This window comes from Sus scrofa, chromosome 15 (assembly GCF_000003025.6).
Source record: "Sus scrofa isolate TJ Tabasco breed Duroc chromosome 15, Sscrofa11.1, whole genome shotgun sequence".
NCBI classification, from domain to species: Eukaryota; Metazoa; Chordata; class Mammalia; order Artiodactyla; family Suidae; genus Sus; species Sus scrofa.
Window position 1 is genome coordinate 39,674,739 of NC_010457.5, and position 21,409 is coordinate 39,696,147.

Genomic DNA, 21,409 nt, shown 5'->3' on the forward strand with positions numbered 1-21,409 from the left:
TGTCATTTTAATGCCTTGGTTCCTTTGCCTATAAAGTGGTAATATCTTTTTAAAGTTATTAGAAATTTTAAATGGGAATACTTGTAAAAATCCTTTCAGAAGGGAGACTGTGTAAAGTATTATCCTCCTACTAAACTTAACTAATAAGTAGTAACTATAATGTAAACATAGAGATAGGATATCAGTTTTTCTTACAAATCAAATTTTCAGAGAGATATTTAAGATATTTTCTTATTTTCCATAATAAAATATATTTTTGCATTGAGGGAGTGAAATAATACAAATTCAATCAAAGTACATAAAAGCATATGCCTATTTCAAGTTTCATTTTCTTTTCCCTTCTTATGTGGTATTACTCAGCATGATGTATTATGGGTTTTAGGGGTGATTTGTATTCATCATAAAAATTTCCTTCAGTATTATTAGAGCCCATTGTGCGATGCTTAGGACTGTCTGAAAGTCATTCATCATTCAGAATTTATGATAAAACCACTGTTAGGCAGCTTCTAGACACTCTGTCATATTTACACTTTTGGAAAACAACATAGTGAAAACACATTTGGGAAGTGACCTTGATGCTTTCATATTGTGCTATTGTGATAAATACCCTCCATGCTAGAATTTTTTAACATCAATCCTATCAAGAATCAAATGGTAAGATAGCTGAAAAGCTATATTCCCACATTTTATTTCTGACTGTTTCCCTCAGAGTGCAAATGAGCTGTTTCTAGCAAGCTTGGCCCTTGATGTGGCATTGGAGTGTACTTTCAAATCATTGACATTTACTAAGGTCTTTCAAGAGACAAAGGCTGCTGCAATCTCCAGGCTGCATTTCTGGGAATTACATATATATTATATATTTAGCTAGGCTTCCTTTTATGTGGAAGGAGACTTACCGTGCAAAGTAACTGAGCTGCCCTCTTGAATGAGTTCCTATGCCTGACACACAGTGAGGCCAAACAAAGGGAAACTGTTGTTGGAAGCAGAGAAATGTTTATTACAGGGCTGTGCAAGGAGAATGGTGGTTCATGCCTCACTCCACTGCAAAACAAAACAAAACAAAACAAAACAAAAAAAAAAACCTCTGAACTCCCTGAAGGGTTTCAGCAAAGCATTTTTTTTTTTCCTTTTCTAGGGCTGCACCCACATATATGGAGGTTCCAATGCCAGGGGTCTAAATGGAGGTATAGCCGCTGGCCTATACCAGAGCCACAGCAATGCCAGATCCAAACTGCATCTGTGATCTACACCACAGCTCACGGCAACACTGGATCCTTAACGCACTGAGCAAGGCCAGAGATCGAACCTGCAACTTCATGGTTCCTAGCTGGATCTGTTAACCGCTGAGCCATAATGGGAACTCTGGCTTCAGCAAAGCATTTTTAAAGGCAAGGTGAGGGAAGGGCATCCTGGCATATGTGATCAGCTCCTGCACAATTCTCTGATGGGTGCATGTTGAGGTCAGAGAGCGGTTAATGTTACCAATCCTTACCTGCCAGATAGTCTGGGGTTTGAGTCATGATCATCAAGCAGTTAACTTCTTCCACGGTGGTTTTTTGCAACTGAGAAACTCCGGAAATATGTGTGAAATACTATTATTTGGGTAATTCAGAGAGGAGCTACAGCAGAAGATGGGGTGGGGGTGGGTTATCTGTCCCAGGAAGGCCCCCTAGGGTCCTGCTCCTTAGAAGGGAAGCTGCGCTTCTTCCCCTGGGCAGATATTACCATGTCCTAGAGTCCTAGGTTACCCATGACCAAGAGGAGATGCCCTGATTCCTCATCATCCTGGTGAGACCATGCAGCTTACACTCAAGAGGGCGGTGAACGGTGCCCTGAATCTGTAGTGCTTCTGTGCATGCTTCCTCTTTCTGAAAGCAGAAAAGAAAAATTTGTCTAGAATCTTGAAGACAATGCCAATCCTTATTTTAGAAGAGTAAAAATTAATCTATTAAGTCTTATTGTTTTCTAGTACCAAAGCTAAATTAATCTATTAAGACTTATTGTTTTCTAGTACCAGTGCAAAGTACAAAGTGTGAATCTTGTAAAAAAAAAAATCCAGAGTCCCTGTTGTGGCTCAGCAGGTTAAGAACCTGACATAGTTGGAGGATATGGTGGGTTCGATCCCTGGCCTTAGTGGATTAAGGACCCAGTGTAGCCACAAGCTGTGGCCTAGGTGGCAGATGCGGCTCGGATCCTACGTTGCTGTGGTGTAGGCTGGTAGCTACAGCTCTAATTTGACCTCTAGCCCTGGAACTTCCATATACCACAGGTGCAGCTATAAAAAGAAAAAAAAAAATTCTCCATGTTTCTAATGAAGAAAAGCAAAAATTACACAGAATTTAGAATCTTCCCATGTGTAGATGCTTATTATTTATTCCAGGTTTATATCTCCTTCTCTCCTGCTGGCCCTACCCACTGCTGTAACCAGTCTCTCATTGCCAAACATGCTCTTAGATTTTACACAAACTACTCCCACTGCTAAGAATACACTTCCCTGATATTCCAACAGTTGAAAAAGCCCAAGCCTTCACTAAATGCTCCATTCAATTCTAATTTCTAAGGTTTCTAACCCACACGTTCTCCAAGCAGAATTATCTGCCCCTCAGACATACTTTCAGGGGAACCTGTTTATACGTCTATTAACGGTCTATTGTAAACTGTACTTTGTCATTCTTTATAGACCGTGTTTGAAATTAAAAATACTTAACATGTTGGTTGTCAAGTATTGGGAAGGGTCTGAGATTTTATCTGGATAAAAGCTAACGAATGTGCCTAACAGATTCATGAGTGCTAGAAAAAGACATGAAACTCCAAGTTCAGAAACAAAGGACTTCATCACACATAGAAATAGCAGTATCCAGAGTACTTGTATTTGCCCATCTCTAAACCCTAATTCCCAGCAGGTGACATGAAGAAGGCGTGTGTTCCTGCATAGGCAGTAGTTTGCCTAATGGAGAGGAAACCAAATCCTTTCTAAGGAGCATTAAGCCTGCCTGACCTTTGCCCAGAGAAAGACATTATTTTTATTACACTGGACAGTGCACAGACTGCCCTTTGCTACAGAGGCAACTCTCTTTGCTGTCTTCCAAGTCTGTTCACTGTGCAAACATCCTTGGAAAGACAGCCAGTCCGAGGAAAAGGCATTCAACACCACTGCTCTCAATATGTGAAGTAACGTAGCTGATTCATGGAATGGTGTCTCCCAATATTAGTTTGTTCCATTTGGCTCATAAGAACTTCTCCCTGTCCATTATGTACTAATAACCTAGGAAGAATGTCTTATTCATAGTGCTCACAGAATATATATTGTTTACTGAAGAAAGTTCTTGAATTCTTCTGAGTAAATATAGTGGTAGACCAAGGATGTTAAGTATTTCCTCTGTCTCCACCCTGTTTTTAGAGAATCTTCTTTGCCCATAGCAGCACAGAAGCCACTGAGAACATATTTTAGTTTTGACGGTACAGCCTCCCTATTATAATATGTTTTTCTCATTAGGGATGATCAATCTCAGGCCTTCCAAATTCTATTCATCCCACTCCCTGCTGCAAACATAGTAACCCTCCTACTCTCATCCCTGGTCTCATCAAGACCAGGGCCCAGGGAAAGAAGTAAGATGCATTTCATCAGGGTATAAATGCTGATTCCAGCTTTTGTACCCAGGTGACACTGACAGTAACTTAAGTTGAATAAGAAGGAAGTAAAAAATTGGGAGAATGTGGACAATTGCTAACCACTATAGTAAATAGAAATTTATGACTGTTGTTCTTGAAATTGTGCATTCATAATACATCAATGAACATCTACCCTGCCTATGCATAAGCTTGGGAAGTGAGTACCAACAATATAGGGAAATTAGTTAATATTTAAATAGTCAAGAGCGGAAATATGGCATGTTGACTATCATATAAGACATAGCTCTGCTCTTTGAAAGTGAGTACAGAATAATGCAAAACAGTTCTGAATCACAGACAAAAATGTTTCTTGCCAAGGCAAACATTGAGTATAATCTTTTTCTAAGGAAAACTTTCTAAATAGCCCAAAACATGTGCTTGTTTTTAAAAATTAACATTGAGAGTGCCAAGAGAGTATGAAAGGAACTATAATCAATACTGGAAGACCAAAAGGGAGGATGATTTCTTTTTTTTCAGGGCTGCAGATGAGGCATATGGAAGTTCCCAGGCTAGGAGTTGAATGGAGCTATTACTGCCAGCCTACACCACAGCCACAGCAATGCCAGATCCGAGGTGCATCTATACTGCAGCTTACAGTAACACCAGATCCTTAACCCACTAAATGGGGCCAGGGATCAAATCCTCATGGATACTAGTCTGATTCCTTTCTGCTGAGTCACAGTGGGAACTCCTGATGATTATCTTAACAGGAGAAATATGCCTGAGTATGAGTAGTAACTAGATGGATTTTATTTAAAACAACAATAATAATAATGCCTAGGACATACACTGCCTTATATGTAATGCAGCATTTATATGGAAGTTGCCAGAATGCTCAGAAATACTTTAAGTAGTATGTCATTTTGAATCTCCATCTGTATAGAGACAATGATAATAATTATAACCAATTTTGATATTTAATATTCCTTGCAAATTATCAAACTCCATATTTTCTGTGCCTGGCTTCACTGAACGTTCAGCTCTCAATGCACAGTTTCCACCTCAGAGAAGACCTCTCTGATCAGCCAACGTAAATCTGCATCCAGATCTTCCCAATGAGTCAGGGTTGATCTCCTTGTTGTGATTGTCTATTAATAATGTCTTCCTCCCCACCTCATCCCCAGCTACAGGAGATTCATTGGAGAGGATCCTTGTCTGTTTCTTCATAGCTCTCTCTCATGGGCATAGAAAAATCAGGAAATAATCAAAGAATGAATGGAGCTGTTGAGTTCCTCCTTTAGGACCCCAGCTGGGTGTTGTGTTTTCAGATCTCTTTCCATCCTTAGTTTTTGGGGCAGCTGTCAATTGTTCTCCTTGGTGTGCTTGGTTCTCAAAATAGATCACAGGTAAAATCACATCTTGGCTGAAGAGGAAGAAGGCCCTTTCATCATTCCATGCAAAGTTACTGTGGCTTCCTCTTTCCCATTCTAATGCTTTTCTGTATTAGTTACTGAATTCTCATTTTTTTTCCTGAGAACAGTCTTTCCTGGCCACTCTAGGATTCTTTAGCAGATTACCCATTTCACAAACCATCTTCCTCTCAGCCTCCCTCCCACTATATCACACAGCCTCCAGCAGCTTGTGCAGGATGTATGCTTACAACTATGTTACACAAATGTACACATGTTGCATTTGTGTGTGTCACATGTTGTGCATATTTTGGTCTGATAAAGACACAAAAAATAATGATGAAGGCATGAGAAGGATACAAGGCTATGGATTTTCACTTTTTAAAAGCAGATATTAATTTTATAAGGGCAATTTTAGAAAGTAAATCTTATTTTTCTATTTAGAGATTAGGTTAGGTCCCATAAAATTGGAGTTATGTCAAAGTTCAGATTATTTGAGTCACATCAACCTTTGGATTAGTCAGGGAGAACTTGGGCAGAATTCTAGTACATGTTCCTAGGAAAAGTGTCCACTCATCCCTTTCATCATCAGCTCCAAAAGAGCACATGTAGCTTTTTTTTTTTTTTTTTCTGGTATTATTTCTACACAAATCATACTCCCATTCACCCATTCCCCCTTTGCTCTTTCTAAATTCCTTCTCATTTCACATTTCTTGCAGAGGTAGATTTCCTGAAGGAAAAACTGGGGAGCGAACACGTGCTATTAGCACAGCACTTGACCTAGGAAGGAGCCATGCATTTTCAGGTTGGACATATAATTCATCTCCCTGTAGATAACCAGCTGTTTCCTTCGGTGTCCTTAGGGTTTTCCTCATTCATCTTGCAGATCAAACCTGGTTACTCAGAGCCTGAGGTGTGTTATGAAGGACAGAGAAAGATGTTTTTAGGGGGAAATGTCAGCTACCACTTACAGAAAAAGGTACTTAGCATTGGCAAATCTTTCTTCATTCCTTTGCAGGCTTTCCTTCTTTTCCCTATTTATCTATGTTAATTTTTTTTTTTCAGGTCTGTTTCTAATGTTAAAAAACACAGTTTTGATTTCCTGCTCTGTTTTCCTTTTCCGTCTCATTCAGTTCATCTCCTGTTTCTGTTCGCTAAACCTAAAGTAATAAAATTACTATCTGGTCCCTTCTTGGCTCCAGGAAAGGCCCTGCTGATTGCTCATTATTCTGAAGAGACTGGGTTGCAAATAGGGGGACTTCTTGAGAATGATTAGGGGAGATTTCTTTTTCTGGCAATGCTTCAAGTGCTGAGCTGAAGAAAACGGAGGTCCAGAGGTAATTGTTACAGACCAGGTAAATACTGAGGGGAAGGCAAGACCGGAAATCTCCACTGGAAATGTTGCATTTTTATTGAAAGGCCAGTAATCAACTAAATGAGAGTTAGGACCTAAGACTATTTATATCTGCAGGAATTCTTCTGTCAGTAAAGGAAGAAATGTATTCAATATGGTGCTGAAAATGATTCAGAGGTTTTTATTTTTGATAGAAAAGATGAACAAATCTAGTGATCAGCAGTTCTCCCTGGTAAGTTATGTTCCACTGTGGCAGTTCAGAAGCAGTTCTTACCTTTGTAGCTTCCATTCTGTGAAAAATTAAAAGAATCCAGCTTAAATTAAGAAATTGTACCCAATGATTTTATATCACAATAGCCTGATCTCATACAGCAATATAATCCATAAGGCAGATAACTTTTAATTTTACATCTAGCTGTCACTTTCTGCTTCATCCATATAAATAACCACTAAGTTTCCTCTTTAATCTTACCTCTGTAAGCAGTTCCACCATCTTACAAAGTTTTGAGGGATGTATCCTTGCCTTGGAAATATGGTTAACATTTTATATATTTTTTAAATTCTTATTATTTATTTATTTTTGCTTTTTAGGGCTGTACCTGCAACATATGGAAGTTCCCAGGCGAGGGATCGAATTGGAGCAGCTCACGGCAACACCGGATCCCCAACCACTGAGAGAAGCCAGGGATTAAACCTATATCCTCATTGGATACTAGTTGGGTTCATAACCTGCTGAGCTACAATGGGAAATCCCTAATTTTTATTTTTTATTGGAGGAGAGTTGAGCATTTTATATTTTAACTGTGATTCAGATTCTCTCCATTTAATAAAAAGATAAAGGTGATTTATCAGGAAAAGTAGGAAATGTACCCTTAAAAAATAATGAGTTCCCATTGTGGCTCAGTGGGTTAAGAACAAACTAATCTCCATGAGGATGTGGGTTTGATCTCTGCCCTTGTTCAGTGGGTTAAGGATCTGATGTTTCTACAAGCTGTAGCTTGGGTCATTGTAGCTCAGTTCCAGCATTGTGGTGGCTGTGGTGTAAGCCGGTGGCTGCAGCTCCAATTCATCCCCTAGCCTGGGAACGTCCATATACCGCAGCTGTGGCCATAAAGAAAAAAAAAAAAAGCCATTATGAAATAAAAACGGAACTAAAAGAAAACTAAACTCAACTTCACCAGGTAACCAGAAAACGTAGACAGTTCTATATAATCAAAGGGCTTTGAAAGAGTCACTGGTAAAGTCTTCTTCCACCAATTCACAGCACAAAACATATAAATATGAAGACACACATTTGCACCAGATATTATCCAATCATTGTCTCTACTCTCTCACCCTGTGGCAGTAAGAACCTGATTTTTCTGAGATATGAGGTATCATCTGACTGTAAGAAAAAGCAGAGGAGGATTCAAGTGCCATGAAGAACACCTTCCAGTACCTCTCAGATGTGGAATGAAATCAAGTAGAACATTACACTGACTTTGCCGATTTATGTCCTTTTTAAAAACAAAAGTTGACATTTGCCTGGTAATCTTTCAGCAAATTTGGTAGGAAAAAATCCATTCAAATATTTCAAAAGAATTCTATCTGTCTTTAAAAAAGTTCTTGGAGACCCATCAATGACAAGAAATATCTTTCAAGCCCTCCCTCAAACACTGCCACATTTACCAGGTGACATTTTCTTCTGCTTCCCATAACTTCTCTGGCACAGCAGCGTATCAGCAATATACTATAGGGAAGATAATTGGAATCAAGAAAGCTAATCTACCTTTCTGCTTCAACTGTCAGAGGTGGAAAAAAATGAAGTCACAGCAAATACTTTTAAAAGCACAACAGTAGAATGTCGATTTCCTGACTCAGCAACCCAAACAAAAATGGCAAATCTATTCACGGAGCCGTAGGAACCTGCCACATCTGGGATTCAGTGGCATAATGCACTTTCATTGCTAACTTGAATGGAAGTTGGAGGAAAGAAAGATGTGACAGACCCCTTGCCCCAACCTCCAAGTCAGGCTATGATGCTCTGCATGTGCACAGACTGTCCAATAAATTCAGCTGAGTTAAAGCAGACATCTAGTACTTTGGTCTACTAGAGCAAAAGTTTCAGGAAAGTGATTTCAGGTATAAGAAAGGACAGTGATTTTCAAATAAATCCAGTGGAAAACAGTGTCACTTGTCTGCAAAGTTGATTAGGGAGCAAAATGGACCCAGGCAAAATCTTAACACCGTGATATTCACACACGTGCACACACACACACACACACCCACACACCCACACCCTTTCTTATGCCATGAAGCAAAGAGTCCAATCCATTAGGCCAAAATGAGCATACTGACTACAGAAATTTCCCTGCGTGGAAGACAAAAGCAAATCTGACTTGATGAGCATATTGTTCCTATTTCCGTCATACTAAGAAGCAAATCTTTGAAGCTATAATTATTTAGCTAAGGACAATTCTCACAAAATGTTTTTTCTTCCTCCGTCTGTCTGTCTCTCTGTTTCTGGACAGGAAATCCCTGACTTAGGAACATCTACCCACTTTATCAAGATGCTGGACATACTGTTCTTAATGTTCAAGGGTAGTGTCTTAATGGGAAAGAAAATATCTTTATGTCTACTGGGCTAGCAGTCACTGTATGAAGAAATTCCCTTCTTTTTAAAAAAATTATTACTATTGTGGAAATTCCCTTCTTGAAAGGTACACTGGGTGGTGAGGCTGACAGCTAGCTACCAGGAAGCTGGGAGTGCCCCTGCCTTTCACTCCATCCCACCCTGATTCTTCCTACCTGGCCAAGTAAGGCAGAATGTAGTTAGATTCTAAAACCAGTTCATGAAAGTCCAGAAGCTAAATTTTTTTTCCCAGTTCCTTTACTCTGTTTTATACTTTGATCCTAAAGTACTTAAAGGGAAGGAATCTAGGAAAAAGATTTTTACATGGAAATTTGAAATTTAACATTTGATAGACTTGGTTTAGAATCCTGGCTAGTGTCAAGATGACACCCTATTATCACACTTGTACAAAATACCTGAGCATGAATTATTGCAGACTCATTCACAACCTGTCACACCTTACTACTTAATTGTCACGTATGATATCAACAGAGACCATTTTTGTCACTAAAATGTATTTTTATTGTGAAAGTTTTAATATAATTAATTCTCTGACTTAAAGCTTGAGAGAGCAGGATCTGTGCTCCTACAGGTGTACCCTGAGTAGTTAATAAGACTGCCTTTCCCTGCCCTTTGTAGCCACGACTTGGAGCCACGAGAGTGGATGAAATAGTAAGACAGCAGTGGAAGAGGAAAATACTGCCCGGAACCAAGCTCTGAGGAAGACAGACAATCAAGGTAGAGGAACAAGAGGAGAAATCTGAGAAATGTCCCAGAGAACAGGAGCAAAAGCAGGTGAGTGTCATCAATAAAGTGTTCTGGGCTCATTCCCCTATTTTTCTATAAGTTTTATTGAAGTACAGTTAACTTGCAGGGCTAGGATGTGATCATTTATGCTGTATAACAAAGTGACCCAGTGATATATATACACATATCCATTCTCTCAGATTCTTTTCCCATGTAGATTGTCACAGAATACTGGGTAGAGTTCCCTGTGCAATATATAGCAGGCCCCCTTTGGCGCATCATTCCATAGACCTCAGTGTGCATATGCTAGTCACAAACCCCAGGTCATCACTCCCACCCCCCTACTTGTCTCCTTTGGTAACCATAAGGTTTTCAAAGTCTATGAGTCTATTTCTGTACTGCAGATAAGTTCATTTTTTTTTTTTTTTTTGGTTTCAACATATATGTGACATCATTGATGTTTGTCTTTCACTGTCTAACTTCACTTAGTATGATAGTTTCTAGGTCCATCCATGTTGCTGTAAATGGCATTATTTCATTATTTTTTATGACTGTGTAATATTCCATTGTATATGTATGTGTACCACATCTTCTTTATCCATTCCTCTTTTGATGGCCATTTAGGTTGCTTCCATGTCATGGCTATTGTTGGCAGTGCTGAAGCGAATATTGGGGTGCATGTATCTTTTCAAATTACAACTTTCTTCAGATAGATGCACAGGAGTGGGATTGCTGGATCGTACAGTAGTTCTATTTTAGTTTTTTGAGGACCTTCCATACTGTTTTCCATAATGGTTGCACCAATGTACATTCCCACCAACAGTTTAAGAGGGTTCCATTTTTTCCACATCATCTTCCAGCATTTATTATTTGTGGACTTTTTGATGATGGCTATTCTGGCTGGTGTGAGCTGGTACTTCATGGTAGTTTTGATTTGCATTTCTCTAATAATTAATGATGTTGAGCATTTTTTCATGTGTTTTTTTTTTGCCATCCATGTGTCTTCTTTGGAGAAATATCTATTTAGATCTTCTGCCCATTTTTTGATTGGGTTGTTTGTTTTTTGACATTGAGCTACAGGAGGTGTTTGTATATTTTGGAGCTTAATCTCTTGTCAGTCACTTCATTTGCACATATTTTCTCCCATTCTGTGGGTTGTCTTTTTGTTTTGTTTATGGTTTCCCTTGCTGTGGAAAAACTTGTAAGTTTACTCAGTCCCATTTGTTTATTTTGTTTTTATTGTCATTGCTCTAGAAGGTAGATTTGTAAATATATGGCTGCGGTTTATGTCAGAAAGTGTTCAGTCTATGTTTTCCTCTACGAATTTTTTAGTATCCAGTCTTACATATAGGTCTTTAATCCATTTTGAGTTTATTTTTGTGTATAGAACATATGAACATTTGGTGTTGGAGAACATTTTAACTTCATTCTTTTGCATGTAGCTGTCCAATTTTCCCAGCACCACTTATTGAAGAGACGGTCTTTTCTCCACTGTATATTCTTGCCTCCTTTGTCATAGATTAATTGACCTAGGTGCATAGGTTTATTTCTGGGCTCTCTATCTGCTGCATAAGGAGGGGGTGAACATAGTTGAAATGCCTTGCTTCAGCACCACCAAGACCAAGACACAGTGGGCAGACGTTTGGACTTCTATTCCTTGTGGCCAGCACTGTGACAATTTTTTGCTCCCTTGCTCATGGTGGGAGTCTCCCCAGGGTTGTGCAGGGTGTCCTGTTCTCCTCGATTTGGTGGCCAGTACACAGTACTAGGGGCTCTGCTCTACAGCTATGCACAAGGGTGAGATCTCTTTCTCTCTTTGCTACCTCTTAGTAGGTTGCCTGTGATGCTATTCACATTCTGGTTTGAGGCTTATTCCACAAGTGGTTTTATTTCTCTCCTACATTTACAGTGAGGATTTTTGGGTTAGGAGAAGACTTGTTTTTTATTTTCCCAACATCAATTTTCACAAACCCTTCTCCTTTTTCTTTCTCTGTGATACCATCCTGCTTTCTAGCAATCATTTGTTCCTTGCTGCAAAATGATTTTTTTTAAAATGTGAATCAGACGATACTAAAACCAAGGCCCTTCTCTGTCCCCATAGCCCTTGCTTAAAGTACTTCAGTGACTCTTAAGATAAAAATTAAAAGCATGGTGGCTCTGCAGGTTAAGGACCCTATGTTGTCTCTGTGAAGACACAGTTTTCAACCCTGGCCTTGGTCAGTGGGTAAAGGATCTGGTGTTTCTGTAGCTGCGGTGTAGATCACAGCTGTGGATCTGATTTGACCTATAGCCTAGGGACTTGCATATGCCACAGGTACATCCCTAAAAAGAAAGAAAAGAGAAGAAGAAGGAAAAGAAGAAAAAGAATTAAAAGCAGCCAATTTACAAAGTCCCACAACCTCAGGCTTCATCTCACACTGTTGCCTTTGTCTCCAGCACCTGGTCTTCCAGCTTCTCAAATGTACCATGCACCCAAAGTCTGGAAAATAACCCTCTCCAGCACCTGGTCTTCCAGCTTCTCAAATGTACCATGCACCCAAAGTCTGGAAAATACCCCTCTCCTCAGCACTCCTACCCCATTTTGCCTAATTCGCTTTGACTCCCTGGTATGCTATTGTCTTTGGGGGAAACTTAGCTACTATCAAAGCTGGGTCAGGTCTTCCTGGTACAGTTATCAGGGCACGACATGTAATTACTGGAACAAGCCTGCTGCACATTGTGTTGTGGGATTATTTGTTGCTGTCTTTCCTCTCCACTTGACAGTAAGCTACTAGAGGGCAGGATCTTGATCTATTTTTATTTACATTGCATGCCCAAGGTCTCAGAAAGTGCCCAGCCAATGGTAGGAGTTCAAGATATGTGACATTCATCCTATTCCTTACGGGAATAAAATGTTGCTATTTGCATGCAATAAAAGAGAAAAAAAAAGTCAGAAAATTCAATCTTTTTTTTTTTTTTTTTTTTTTTTTTTGGTCTTTTTGCCATTTCTTGGGCCGCTTCCATGGCATATGGAGGTTCCCAGGCTAGGGGTCGAATCGGAGCATAGCCACCGGCCTACACCAGAGCCACAGCAACACAGGATCCGAGCCGTGTCTGCAACCTACACCACAGCTCATGGCAATGCCGGATCCTTAACCCACTGAGCAAGGCCAGGGACCGAACCCTCAACCTCATGGTTCCTAGTCAGATTCATTAACCACTGAGCCACGATGGGAACTCCAGAAAATTCAATCTTAATTTTCTTCAGTTATCTTCCTCTTGAGATTTAACTCTAAAGGTATGTATCTAAGAAATCACCTGTTAGCTTAAGATGTGTTTCCTAGGTATTCCATTGGCAAGATCTTATCTTTCTACTTAGATGACAGCTGCTTATCTATTGCTAAGAAATCAACATAAAACTTAGTGCTTTAAAACAGAAGTTAAACTTTTTCTGCAAAGGGGCATATAGTAAATAAAGATCTCTATTGCAATTACACTGCAAACAGAGGAATGAGGCTGTGTTTCTGTACAACCTTATTGATGGATACTGACATTTGAACTTCATAGAATTTTCTTGTGTCAAAAAATATTATTTTGAGTTTATTCCACCATTTAATAATGTAAATCCATTTTTGGAGACCATACAAAAACCTTATCTTCAACTATTTGTGGATGTTGAACAGTAGTATTGAGGTTACAAGAACAGGGGGCTTTGTTTGGGGTCTTAGGATTGCAAAAGAAGGTTCAGGTAAAACCAAAAGAAAGTTCTTGGGAAGAGACAGAGTCAGAGGCTTATAAAGGCAAAAAGCCACAAGCCTGTCAAAGTTGCTTGGGGAGAATTGCGATTGATACATCAGGAAATACTTGCCCTTAAGGAACCAGGAGTTATTTTAGGGTGGGGGTCCAATAAGTATCTTCAGTTTCTAGTAGATGTTCTAGATGCTTTTGTTAGGATAGTAAGTGGTCAAAAGGTCAGATTCCCATCCAGGCAAAGATGTGTGTAAGTTATATTTCCTCAGTGACCTTCCACCTCCATATTATTATTATTGTTATTATTATTATTATTATTGTTAGTCTTTTTAGGGCTGTACCCACTGAACATGGAACTTCCCAGGCTAGGGGTTGAATCAGAGCTACAGCTGCTGGCCTAAACCACAGCCACAGCAATGCCAGATCTGAGGTGTGTCTGCAACCTACACCACAGCTCACTGCAACGCCAGATCCTTTAACCCACTGAAGAAGGCCAGGGATCGAACCTGCATCATGGATACTAATCAGGTTCATTACCACTGAGCCACAACAGGAACTCCCCAGCTCCATTTTAGAGAGATCTCTTAGCAATACTGGCTCTGTTTCAGTTTTCCTTCCACAGGGGTTAAGAATTAGGATGGAGCTAGTGGGGTGATTCTTCTGCTCCTCTTGATGTTGACAATGGCCACTGGGTAGCACTTGGTTTGGGATATGCTGGCCTGGAGGGTCTAAGACTTTATTCAGATACCTGGCACCTTGGTGGGGATGCATCGGAGGCTGGTCTCAGCTGAGATCATGACTGAAATGTCCAAACTGGCTCTCAGAGAGGTTCAAGATGACTCACATACATTTTGGCAGAGGGTGGGACTTTAGTATGTAAAGTGCGTCAGGTTTTGAGAGGCAGGATGATGTTTATCAGCAGTAACAGAGTACCATGGTACAGGTTTCTTAGTTTCCTGCTAAGAAAGTGCTTATGCTAATACACACTGTCAGGTTTTGTACAGCTGTTCACTTTTCATCTGATCATTTGCTTTTTTTCTTCATCCTTCAATTGCCTTTCCTTTTCAGTTCAAAACAAGCCTACGGAGTAAATGCTGAAGCATAATCCTGTATTAATTTATGGGCCGTGGTGTGGCTTACTAGAAATGAAACGCTCTGGTCCCATGAAATCCTAATCACTTTCACAGCCAGCAGGTGCCAGAGTTAAAGCATTTCCAGTGAAGTGAACAAGAACATTTAATAAAACGAGGGCTGGGGACTGGCTACATTTTAGTCAGAAGAGGAAAGTACTGAACTCCTGATCAAAGCTTAGCCGGGGGAGGCAACTCTGTTTGGCTTTAACTCAGTAGGAAAGGCAGTAACTTCAAATCCATGGTCAGTTCAATTCAATTTATGAGAGACTTACCCTGTTATTTCTGTATTGCATACCAAGCAGAGAGGTTCTGAGCAGGCTTATAAAAAATCTCCCAGGTGAAAGAGATAATATAGAAGTGTCCCCTTGCAAGTTCTTTCAACTACCCCCGACCTTCGAGCCCTTCTCCCAAAGCAGATGAGAATCTCAATGAAGAGGAAAGGACTTCCTAAAAGCCATCTGTGTTTGTAGTGGGTGGCTCTGGTCCCGTTCCCTGTAGAAAATATCTCTCTGATGCAGGATGAGTGGTAGGAAAGCTCTTCCTATTAACTGCTAACCAGGAGTTGCCCAAATGAAAGTAGGTTTTGGAAAACACAACCCTGGATGTGCTGGGATTAATGAATTTTCTGAAGTTACAAGTGGTTGTGAATGATTTTTCTAAAATCTAAGAACAATAGAAATCTTGAAATGCATTGAAAATCCGAAAGAAGATCTATTAAGTTAATTCTAATCATCAATTATGCCAATCTAAAACAACTTCAAAGCTGGCAAAATTTTTTCATGTATCGTAAACAACAGAGTAATGTTATATCCAAAAGAATAGTGAAGAGAAATAGAAATAATAGATAATAAGAAATTTTCTGATGTAATATTAGGTTTGAATACCTGCTATGAAGACCTTGGCAGGAAATCTATCTTCTTAATGATCAACTCATAGTAATATTAGAATCAACTTGTTTTCCCTGAGTTCAACTTATGGCATCAGGCAGGATATTGCTCATGTTTTAATTTTTACTTTAATCTTGATTTTGAAGGCCAGTTTTATTTGAAAATGATTTTAAAAGTGATGTAAAATAGTTCTGTTAATGCATAAGTATGTAGCATAGAAACTTTAGAATTAAACATACTACAGTCAACTGTAGTGCCACTTCAAAATTTAATACAGTATTTAGAGCTGCCTTTAATTACACAGGGAGTAATAGTCACCTTAGCCAGGGGCACCATACAAAGATGTACACAGAAAAACCTAGGAGACATTTGTGCATGCTGTGATATGAATAGGAAAGGATTGGGAAGAAATTCACAAGTTCCACATAAGAAAGGACAGACGAAGGTGAGAGAAGATTTTGAATTGGGCCAGTACATACTCAGGCATGAATTCTCTGGAGTAGACAATAACCCAGCAGGGGGAAAAAAAAAGGAAATTGTTCCCACGTGGCAGGTGAGTGTACGTATGTGTTCAAACTGGATAATGAAATTGTTGTCTGGATTTGCAAGATGACAGAAGGAAACCTTTTGGATGCCTTTGCATTTGAAACCTTGTGTTGGCCTACCATGAAAGAATAGCTACAAGCGTATTTTATTAGCAAAGGCCTCCAATCCTCTTCTTTCAACCAGTTTTGTCAGAAATCGTAACACAAATTATTCATTTTTCAAAGGCAAAGCTGTTCAAGAATGTGACTGCTAATGGAACACTTGAAAGCCCTTGTTGTTTTGACAAGTCAGGTTCAAATAGTATTTGCGGGCACAAGAGCGTGGTTTGTTTTTATCTATATCCAGACAACTTATCGTAGGAAAAGTTTTGTGCATGATTTTTTAAAAGAGCTACTGTCTCAAGTTTTGACAGTGTTCTTGGCTGATAATCCTTAACCAATTAAAGAGGACCCACCAGAGACCGTGTTCATAAAAGATTTACAGAAAAAGTCACAGTGTAGTTGAATTCAAAATGAAAAGTGGAAAGATGAGTGAACGTTTCTGAATAACAACATATTCAGTAAAAGACAAAACATATCACCTCAAAATACAATGGAATAGCATTTAAAAAGATACCTTGGGAGACATTTCTCTCCCCTAACAACTCTTTAGAATAAACAGATTTCTTCGGGGTTACTTTGAAAGACTGAAAACACTTACTAGGTAATTGGGTCGACAGTTGCCCCATTTTGAGAAAAAGCTCTAGGGATATGCACGTCTTGCCCAAAAGTAACCGCATCATTTTGATAATTCGAAAAACAGAAATGTTAGCTGGATTGTTTCCAGCTGAACTGACAGTAGTAGAGGAGGGAGGGTGCCGCTTTATTTCTAAGGGGTATTGCGCATCAAAGCCCAGATTAATTCCATTTGCTGCCACGGATAACTATTAGTTTTTAGAATGTGATGTTATGTTTGCAAGATCTGATAATTTATGTTTATTTTCTTAAGTTGGGGGCAAAGGCAGTGGGAGATGAGGTCTGTGGCAGGAAAGGAGATCTGTAGAGTCATAGAATATTGGTTCTGCAGGAGAGAGCAGGCAAGAGAAGGGACTTAAACGATATTCAATTTCTGTTGTATGCCAGGCACTGTCGTAGGTGCTTCATAATTTATAAACACAACAGCCTTATAAAGCATGTAGTAATAGACCTAATTTGATAGATGTGAAAAAAGCTTAGAAAAGTCAAGGAATTTCTCCAGTGGCACATAGATAATGTGGTGGCAAAAAAGAATTCCAATTTAGGGCTATCAAATTCTACTGTTGTGTTCTTCCTGATTCAGGAGGCTGACTCATCAGGGAGGAAACTTGGCATCCTATAGCTCTGTGCTGCCAAATTCCAAATTTGTATCAATCAGCTGAGCATCTTGTGAAAATGCAGATTCTGAATCAGTAGGTTTGGGGTGAGGTGGGGGAGCGCTGAGAGCTTGCATTTTTTAATTAGCTCCCGGATCCTGCTGACATGTCAGTTTGGGGACTAAGAGAAGCCAAGCCTCTAGTAGTTACTCTCTTGGGTTCCACCGTGGAAACAGTTCAGGGTTGAAGTCCCTAAGAACATCAGGGCTGAGTGTGAGCCAGTGTCAAGGCCAAAAGGTGGTTTGGGAGGAGGAGGAGGAGGCCTTTCTGCTCCCCAAATTTATGACCATATAAAAATGCACATGCTTGCTGTGTACATGCAATTACAAGAAGGGCCCGAGTCCCGTTCTCATCGGCTCACAGTCCCCACTTCCAAGCAGAATCTGGAATTGCCACTTTCAAGAACTTTTGTTTTCCGACTTCCAGCTGATGCTCTTTCTAGTGGAGCTGGAGTATAACATCTCAAAGTTGCCAGGTAAACAGTGTCACTCACCCTCAGGCTCTGTCAGGTCTGAGTCATTCACCAGGGTAGCTTCAACATTCCCTGAAGGCATTTTGGGGTGCAGGTTAAGAACAGGTGCTCTGTGCTTTGGGAAAGCTGGTAGAACAGGCTTTCAGATAGTTAGATATTTTCAGAAGAAAATTTTACAACCTTGGATTTTTGCATCTTCCCATACTTATTTAGACAAGTACTAAAACCAAGAACTGAGATATCCAATCCTCGTGACTAGTAGCAACCTTCTACAAAGATGGGTGCTTGGTTGCATGTACCTTCTTCACCAATATCACATGCATACCAATGTGCCCACTTTGGAGCCATTTTTCAGAGCTATCTGAGAGGCTGTCATGCAGGCTATTGTCCCAAGTAAGCCAGTGAATAAACACTACTCACAACTTTGAAGGTGTGTGTGTTTGTGATTAGAGTTGACAAAGTGTAATACACAAACAAGTTATGGAAAGAATCTGTTAACAGTTCTTCTGAAACAGGGATCAGAAGCTCAGATGTCCATGGCCAGGCAAATAATGGGAAGGACTCAGCAGGCCAGGCTGCTACCAACAAACCTGAGCATTTGTGTTCATCCCAAGAAGTCAGCCCAGACAAACTCCCAGGGACGACAAGGAAGGAAGCAACACGGGGACAATGCAGAACCTGTAGATGCCTTAACCAACCCCAGAGTGACTTTCTAAGCTGGGATTTCCTTAGCAGAGTAGGTTTATCTCCAAGCTAAACAATTAGATTCTAATTAACTCAGAAAGGCTAGTTCAGCCTAAACTCTGCTACACAACCCTGTTTGCATCTTGTTTCAATGACTGTGTCTTCTGAGAGCACTGAGGATCCTCCAGGAAGTTGGGAGTGACTGGGAGTGAGGCATCTTCATGCAGTTGTAGATCATAGGATAATTATGTGTTTATGCCCTTCCTACACTTCACACTCTCAGTCATGTCAGGGACTTTCTTTCCCTCCATTGTATTAAGTCTGTCATAGGAATTCTAATTGACTTGTGTAATTTGGCTTCAAAATGCTCCACTGAATTGGAGATTTTCTTGCTGTCAACAGACTGTTAGAGAATTTTATTTATTGAATGATATCAGCAGCTAGTGGTTCTCTTGCAATACCAACATCTGGTTGGTTAAGGCAACTGGGTCAGCTACAACAAAAAGTTTTTATGAAATGAACCAAACCTAAGGGAAAAGATAGGTATTTATATATATATATACATTTTTTTTTTTGCATGTTACTTTAACTGTCAAGGATATCAGGTAATCGGAATAAACCGTCTTATAAGATACTATATATTTTTAAATATTACCCAATGTATAATAATCCTTACTAAATGCCCTTAGGTTCCATAACCACAATTCAAAATCAGGATTTGTCCTCTGTGCCTCAGAATATCAGAATCATGGATTCAATGAATTTATTTCCTATATCTGTAATTTTGTGTACAAGGTAAAGTTTTAGAAGCCTAGTGTCATGGACTGAATGTTGGTCTCCCTGCTACCCCCAAATTCATATTTTGAAATCTAGTTCCTGGTTTGACTGTGTTAGGAAGTAGGACTCTAAAAGCCGATCATGATTAGATGAGGTCCTAAAGGTGGAGCCCTTCCAAGAGTTAGCTGCCCTTATCAGAGTTGTCTCTCTGCCGGGTGAGGACACAAGAAAACAGTCATCTGCAAACCAGGAGAGGCCCTCACCAGATACCCGACCTGCTGGCACCTGAACTTCTGGCCTCCAGAACTGTGAGAAATAAATATTTATTCTTTAAGGCACCAGTCTAGGGTTATTTATTATAGAGGCCAAACTAAGGCACAGGTAACTTAGCAAGAACATGGAGTATTGAACAAAACATGCTTTGTTAAAGAATAAGGATACCTAGGTTATAATTTACATTTGATCTAATGTCTTTAGAATTATATGAATATATTGGAGGATATTGAGCCTCATATCTGATCTATGATTTAAGAACCTTATAGACTACTCTGTCCACAAGTTCACTAAGGTGTATGTGTGTATATAAGAACCACAGCTTAAATGATGATTCTTTTTTTTTTTTTTGTCTTTTGTCCTTTTAGGGTCACACCCTTGGTATATGGAGGTTCCCAGGCTAGGGGTCTAACTGGAGCTGTAGCCGCCGGCCTATGCCACAGCCACAGCAATGCCAGATCCCAGCTGCATCTGCGACCTACACCACAGCTCATGGCAATGCCAGATCCTTAACCCACTGAGCAAGACCAGGGATTGAACCCTCAACCTCATTGTTCCTAGTTGAATTCATTTCCAAGGTGCCATGTGGGGAACTTCTTAAAGGATGATTCTAATAGTTGAAAATCAGTGACAGTGCTTACCTCATTCTATTGATACAGTTTTGTGGGGATGCAGTGAAGGGAGACGCAGAGGGGTTCCTTAAGATATTTGAGCACTGACTCTGCCTTTTTATTTTTTTTTTTAACGGCCACATCAACTACATATGGAAGTTCCCAGTCCAGTGACTGAATCCAAGCCAAAGGTGCAAGCTACACCACAGCTGCAGCAATGCTGGATCCTTTAACCCATTATGCCTGGCCAGGGATCCAACCATCCTACACCTCTGTAGTAACCCAAGTTGCTGCAGTTGGATTCTCAACCCACTGCACCCCAACAAGAATCCCTGCTTTTTACCACATTCGAAGATGGGGCATTTTTTCGTAAATGGTAATATAAATCCTGACTATAAACCCTGACTTCAGCAGAAAACAAAATTAAACTGTTCACATCAGACACAATCCTGCTTTGTATGGAGAGCATCACCAGCAGCTGCCGGCCCCTTTTGGGGATGAAGGGAAGTGTCATCAGTCATCCCCTTTAGCTTAACTTCTACATCCTTGGCAAAATCAATCAAAAACTTGGACTGCAAAAAATGTATGGTCTCTTTTTTCACCCACCCTTAGCCTATCTGAAGTCTCCAGTGATTACCGTACAGCCAAGAAAGATTCTCTGTGTATCAAGGTATCTCCAGGTATTTTTTGTCTTGAAATTTTTCTTTCTCTTAATTTCCTGCCTCCCTCCCCCCTTTTCTCCCCCACCCTCCCTCCCTTCCTTCTCTTCCTTCTCCCCCTGCATTTCTCTCTTCTTCACTTGCTCTTCCTTCCCTCAGTTCCTCCTCCCTGGCTTTTTACCTCCCTTTTTCTAATTAACTTTATTCTAGCCTCTTTTATTTTTTTTTTTCACATGCAGTCAGCATTCCAGGCCTGCTATACAACTGCTATGACTGAACTCATGAGTTGGTAACCACTGTTTCTTTGGACTCACTTCTCCTCCCTTACAAATGTTACACCCACTCTGCTGGAGTATATCCTGAAGTAACTTCTTAAGACAGGATGTATGGAAAGTAAGACATCTGAATCTTATATGTTTCTACAGATCTTCATTTTAGCTCTTATGCTTGCTTGGTAATTGTTTGTTTGTTTGTTTATCTTTTGTCTTTTTAGGGCTAAACCTGTGGCATATGGA

General features: G+C 39.9%; 1 long non-coding RNA gene across 1 annotated transcript in view; it reads left to right on the forward strand.

The window, feature by feature from the left end:
- Positions 1–20,949, forward strand: part of LOC106506213 — a 62,992-nt gene extending 42,043 nt beyond the window's left edge. The window contains exons 6-7 of the long non-coding RNA XR_001301379.2: positions 9,626–9,781; positions 20,848–20,949. This is a non-coding gene — a long non-coding RNA (uncharacterized LOC106506213). The remainder of the gene's footprint in view (positions 1–9,625; positions 9,782–20,847) is intronic.